Consider the following 6000-nt stretch of genomic DNA (forward strand, 5'->3'; position numbering starts at 1 on the left):
TGCTCTATTAACATCAGCAGTACAATTGAATTTTCTTGATCAGCTCATCGATAATTTTGACCTCTAATTGATGTCACTTTGGTCTAGTATCATACAGAATACCAAGGAATGCTATTTTTTCCTGATTCTTAAATCTGGATTGGGCACTTTTTTGATCACTGGGACTCTATGTAATATTGTTTGCCTGGCCACAGGCACACAAATGCTTTGGGGAGAAATTCTGTACTATTTATTTATTCTTTCCCTCCTCCATTCCCAAAAAACTGCCATTATAGTTTTCTAGTGTTTCCTATTTCAAAATGCCAGGAAACTACGGCACCAGTATTTAGCAGCTGGGATCAGAAGTGATTCTGGGAAGTGCAAAGAAGGGATTGATTGCCACATACAGCTTAGGGCCTCAGGTTGCTCATCAGTATCTCAGCCACTGTTCCTGGCTATTCCTACTAGCTAGTCCTCTTTCCTAAACTTTCTACCACTTGCTTGCTGGTTATGTAAATATCCTGTGAACAAGCCAATTGTGGCACAAATAGTTTTCCTAATTACTAGTGCTGGATGTTAAAGGAAGCACAAGCAATGCTGAAAAGAAGGAATACTGTAAGAGTTCTTCCCCTTGTACAAAACAAAATACCTTTGATAGAGGCCTAAACATGTTGGTCCTTGGAGTAAGCCGCATCTTCAATCCTTCTGTCTATACACAGAAGAATCTAGGCCAGTGTCAAAAGTTAACAATAGACTTGCACATGTCTGGATTCAGATAATACTCTATGTCAAGAAAGGGAAGTGTTCAGTTTTGAGTCTGGGCTTTTCCCTCTTAAACAAATAGCCCAATAAATTCTTGCCCAAAATAACCATATAAATATAAATAACCATATAAATAACCATATAAACCATATAAATAACCATATAAATAACCATAACAACACAAGAGCACACAACAGATACAAACTCAAAGTAAACCGCACCAAACTTGATTGCAGGAAATACAACTTCAGCAATAGAGTGGTCAATGTCTGGAATACTCTACCCGACTCTGTAGTCTCTTCCCCAAACCCCAAAAACTTTAACCTTAGACTGTCTACTATTGACCTCACCCCTTTCCTAAGAGGTCTGTAGGGGGCGTGCATAAGCGCACCAACGTGCCTACCGTCCCTGTCCTATTGTTTCTCTTATTCTTTTATTTTTCTTATATGTACCCATTCCATATATTCACAACTATGTATACACTTGTACTTATTATCTTGTAAACAATTGACAAATCAAATAAATAAAAATAAATAAAAAATATTCACAGCAATTCCAGGGTGATTTTATTTTAAAATTTTTAATGAATGCAGATGTTAATACCATCAATGTTTGCAGAAAAACATCTATTTGGCAACTTCTAGTATTTATTCATGAGGCTATTATTACATGGCATATACAGTATAGCTGCTATTCCCATTCATTCTCCCCCCCCCCCAAAAAAAAACCAAAATTAATTGCTAGTCTATCATCAGATCTAAATACACATTATCCATTTGGATGAAAGTGGAAGGCCAACACTTCTGGAGAAGTAAAGGCAAGGCATGTGATAGTGAGTAAAATCTCCATCCCTATCTTAAGACACAATCTATGTTTGGCAATAATGTTTTGCTCTTAGTATTGTTATAATGTATTCCTATCAATAAAATCTCACTAGTATTAAAAATGAACTAGCAATATATATATCAGAAATATTTGCATATTTTTTTCCCCAAGATTATTAGAACTTGGTCAGGAGTTTAATCATGTCAATGTCCTGGAATACAGGGCGAGGCAGGCTTCACTCTAGTAACTGGTGCCTAAAAATATTCCTTCATATGGCATATGGAATTTTAAAACAATAGAAATGGACTTTCAATGATACAAAGAGTGTGTATGTGTGTGTGTGTGTGTGTGTGTATGGATATGTGTGTATATATATATGGTTCTTGAGTCTTTCCTGAATTACATTTCATGAAACCTTTCTTATAATTTGAAATGTAAGTTAAGAGTGTTGCATTGATACCATTTGTTATTTCTAAAAAGAAAGAGATAGGTATCTATTGTGAGGCACTGGGGTGTTTTCATACATAATTAATGCAACAACAGAATATTCTCTTCATATTTCCAAGCTTTTAGCTGCTGGCAATGGACTACTATAATGAAAGCTGTCCTTATTCCAAACTGCTTATAACATATCACTCCACAACACTGGGATTCATGCTGCACTGGTATTTATAATCCTTTCTACATTATTGTAAAGAAACATGGACGTGCTGGAAAGAAAACTTTTCTGTTCATAAGACCCCAATAAGGACCTTGAACTTTCATTCACCTGCTGTCCTTGATTAAAAACTATCAGGCAGTGCTCTGATTACCTAAGAATTATTCACATTTCTATTTACAAACAGTTGTAGAATGGTAGACAATGGTTTGAGAGGCTGGGTTCACTCAGTGACCCTGAGCCATCTGCTACTTCTGAACCTAACTCCAATAATGTCAGTGTTAAAAGGGGGTGACATCATGTATATGGTCTTCTGTCCATGAAGAAAGGCAATGTATATGTTAATAAATAATTATTTAAAAATCAAACTCCTACCTGGCCTTTAAAAATTAATGTAACTAAAAGGTGTCCTATTGCAGGGCTTGCACTTTTATTATTCTTTGGTTAATTAAGGAGAAAAATCCAGTTTGACTACTAAGCCAAATACTGAGACTGAAAATTAAGCTGCCAAAACTTTAAAAAAAAATCAAGCTGAGTTTTGTCAGCAAGAGATCCAAACTACCAATATGAGTTGCAAAATGTATTATCTTCTTTCATGCAAATATCTTGACCAAAATGGAAGTTAATCTTAGAAAGTAGCACTACAATGTAAGTGATTAAAATCCTGTTTTGTTGCCCCAAACAATGATTATCCTTTTTCTTAATGGTTTAACCTGGAGTTGCCTAATCTATGAGCAACCACAAATAAGGCACTGGATGAAAATCTTTATTTTGTTTGATCATTTGGGAAGCCTTTCTGAATTTAAGTGTACTGTAAGATTTTGTTTATATAAACACAAATGATACTATTTTTATGGTTATCACTGGCACACACACAAAGTGTACAAAATAGGCTTTCCATGTTTTGTTCCATAAGGTCTCTTAAAAACATGAGAACGGAAATATTACTAGGACAGACAGCACCGCTTATTGATTGTGTTTCAAGTAAAAAACATTTCTCTGTTCAAAGGTAATCACAGAGACTTAAAAACAAATGTTTACATGGAATTCCAACTGACTTTAATGGAGCATACTGCCAGGTAAACTGGAACAGGACTAGAACCTAACCTCCTTTATAAAGTCGCTCCATGGTATTATGTAGTATTTTGCATAATAATACTGTTTTCCAAGATCTCATTTTAGTTGGTGTTATTTGTTAAGATTTTAGGACTAGACAAATACTCACTTTGCTGCAAATCCCATTGAATTCAATGGAACTAACTCCCCAATAGTTGAGTATAAAATGGTAGTTTGCCATCTTTTTTATACAGAAAAGGTAAATTTGGCTTCTCTTCATGTTTGAGACAGAAAGTGTTAAAACATTCACATTATTTTGATATCAATTCTTGATGCAAAGTAACATGCAAATATAGCAGACAGCAACACTGAATCTGTGCCATGGTTAGCATAAATTTAATACAGCATGTTGAAGAAAACAATATTGAAAAACTGTTAATGGGCAAGTCCTGAATCTAAATTATTGGCCTATGTTTGCTTCTCAGCACTTCAGGAATGCCATGGCTCACCTGTCTATCAGATATTTTTGATAAAGTGCAAAGGCTACAAAACCCCCTTTCTTGCTGTCAGACTAGACACTTCTGGACTAGATAGATTGAATCAGCTAAATTCATGAGGGTAGTAGATATGAATTCATTTCTTTCAGCAAAATCTATACTTGTCCAGGAAACTGTGCTTTTATCTTCATGTTGAAATCTAAATCTAATTGTAATAATCTGGGATTAATGAGGCTGATTCATAGAAAAATACCAGAATAATTAAGATCATATATTGTTATAAAACATGGCTTCCATAACCATGAATAAACTGAATAAATCACAACACTAAACCTAAAAATCCACATGATAATTCAGACTACTATATGGCTTCATGAGAATTAAGAAACCACAGGCACACTTCGGATTGAAAGGCACATTTATCATGCAGGATCTGAAAATAAATTGAGGGACAGTTTAAATCATGTCCTGGGGGCAGAATAAAGCAACATTGTACCTACATGCTGAATTTAGTCTGGATCTGCTCGAACAGTGCGAGATAGAACAGTGCGTTATGTAAGTTGCCCTTTAAGGGATGTTTCACATTTCCATTTAAACGCACACTTGATGTATTTGGAGGACTATCAACTTGCATAATTCACTCCACCTTGTTCACCTGCTCTACATTTTTGTGCCGCAGATATTGCTAACACTAGCAGAGCAGAGTTGGATTTGGGTTCTCCGACTCCTAGATAGATGAGATTCTTTTCTGCAACCTAATCCACAGAGTACCTCTAACAAAAGCCCCACTTAGCACGTGTGGCGTTCATAAACGAAGTCAGACAGGTTTTTCTTCTGACTTGGAATACGGTACTTCTTACGTCGCAAAACTAGCGGCGGAAAAAAACTTTAGCCCCTGGAGCGAGCAGGTGAAACCTCGGCATCTAGCAGGTCAGTCACTAACAATACCCCCCCAAAAAAAAAAAATCAGCTCCGCGTAGATTGCTGTCTCCCTAAATTGGAACACCCGACGGGGGTCTATTTTTGTTTCTCTTTCCTCCCAGAACATCTTTCCAGCGCTTCTTTCCGTCCTGGAAGACTCCGACGCGGAGCAACCTGCATTTATCTTAAGAGCATCAGGTGTCTTTCCCACATTGCACTGGAAAGAATCCAAGGACTATTAAACTAAATTGCAGTTAAATTAAAGACGAACCTCCCAAAGATCCTGCGGCAGTCTTTCAGCTACATCCTTCTTCCAGGTCCACCGCAGACAAACTCCCCACAAGAAGCCAGCATCCGGGGCTGCTCCGTGTGTCTGCAATGTGAGCGCCAATGAAATAGGCAGTTTCGAGCCCGAGCACACAGGCACAAAAACACACGTGCAGCTCCAATTCGCGTTTGTGCGGGGAGGCTCTCGCTACCAGTCAAGTTGCCAGGCTCTGCCTTCCACCACCACCCCCCTTCCCCTCCTTCCTTGTATTGGGGACGGAGGCCTATCAGCCCAGGAGATGGACGGACGGCTTTGAAAGCCCGAGACTGACCTCAGGAGTTTTAGGTCTAGTCAGTCATCCAGGCGGCGTAGCCGGCGAGCTTCTGAGGGGTCGGCAAAAGCTAGCAGGGCAAAGAGGCAGGCAGTGCTTTATGGAGCCTCCTCCCGCCCTCAAGATATAGCTCGTCTCCGCTGGCAGCGGCTGTCTCTTCAGCCTGAGCGCTTTCCCACTCGGCCTGACAGCTCAATCTGACCGCTGTTAAGATGGCTCGCAACCCCCAGCTGCAGAATTTTCTTCCTGTCTAAATATAGGCGGAAATCCAGAGGTACCTGGGTGCTTCTGCCTATGCTGCCTCTATCTTGGAAGATAACCGAGGAGACGGCCTGAGAGCAAGAAATGGGGAAACAATCGTGTTGTTTTTTTAAACCCCCCCCCCCCATTTTTGTGACTACACCAATGTCTCCTGTTAATGTTGAGAAAGAGCATGGGCCTGTTTACCTGTGCAAGAGTCCTAGTTAGACACCCACACCAATCCCTTGTACTGAGGGAAGGATTTATTCCAGCTGAAAGAAACCCAAGTACTGGCTCAGCCTGGTATTATCCTTACCTCCAGCACTTCCTTAAATTCATCACATAAACGTGAATTGCCTTCCCAGTTCCCAGTGAATTCACATCCAATTGTTACTAGATTTCAATCTGGACCTGTAAACCTGAAGTGGCTGAAACCTCAGGCTGATATTTCAAGATCAAATTG

General features: G+C 39.0%; 1 protein-coding gene across 3 annotated transcripts in view; it reads right to left on the bottom strand.

Moving 5' to 3' along the window:
* DGKG (diacylglycerol kinase gamma) overlaps positions 1 to 5434 on the bottom strand; it is a 103273-nt gene extending 97839 nt beyond the window's left edge. For 2 of the 3 annotated variants that reach the window (XM_087964887.1, XM_087964886.1), the window contains exon 1: positions 4970 to 5434. The gene's annotated coding sequence lies outside the window, so the exon portion shown is untranslated. The remainder of the gene's footprint in view (positions 1 to 4969) is intronic. The other variant, XM_026667714.2, reaches the window with a different exon arrangement.
* Between the last annotated feature and the right edge of the window lie 566 nt (positions 5435 to 6000).

The sequence above is a fragment of the Notechis scutatus genome, chromosome 4, assembly GCF_049901735.1.
Source record: "Notechis scutatus isolate UNSWTSFEM ecotype Mainland chromosome 4, rNotScu1.2, whole genome shotgun sequence".
In the NCBI taxonomy this organism is placed as follows: Eukaryota; Metazoa; Chordata; class Lepidosauria; order Squamata; family Elapidae; genus Notechis; species Notechis scutatus.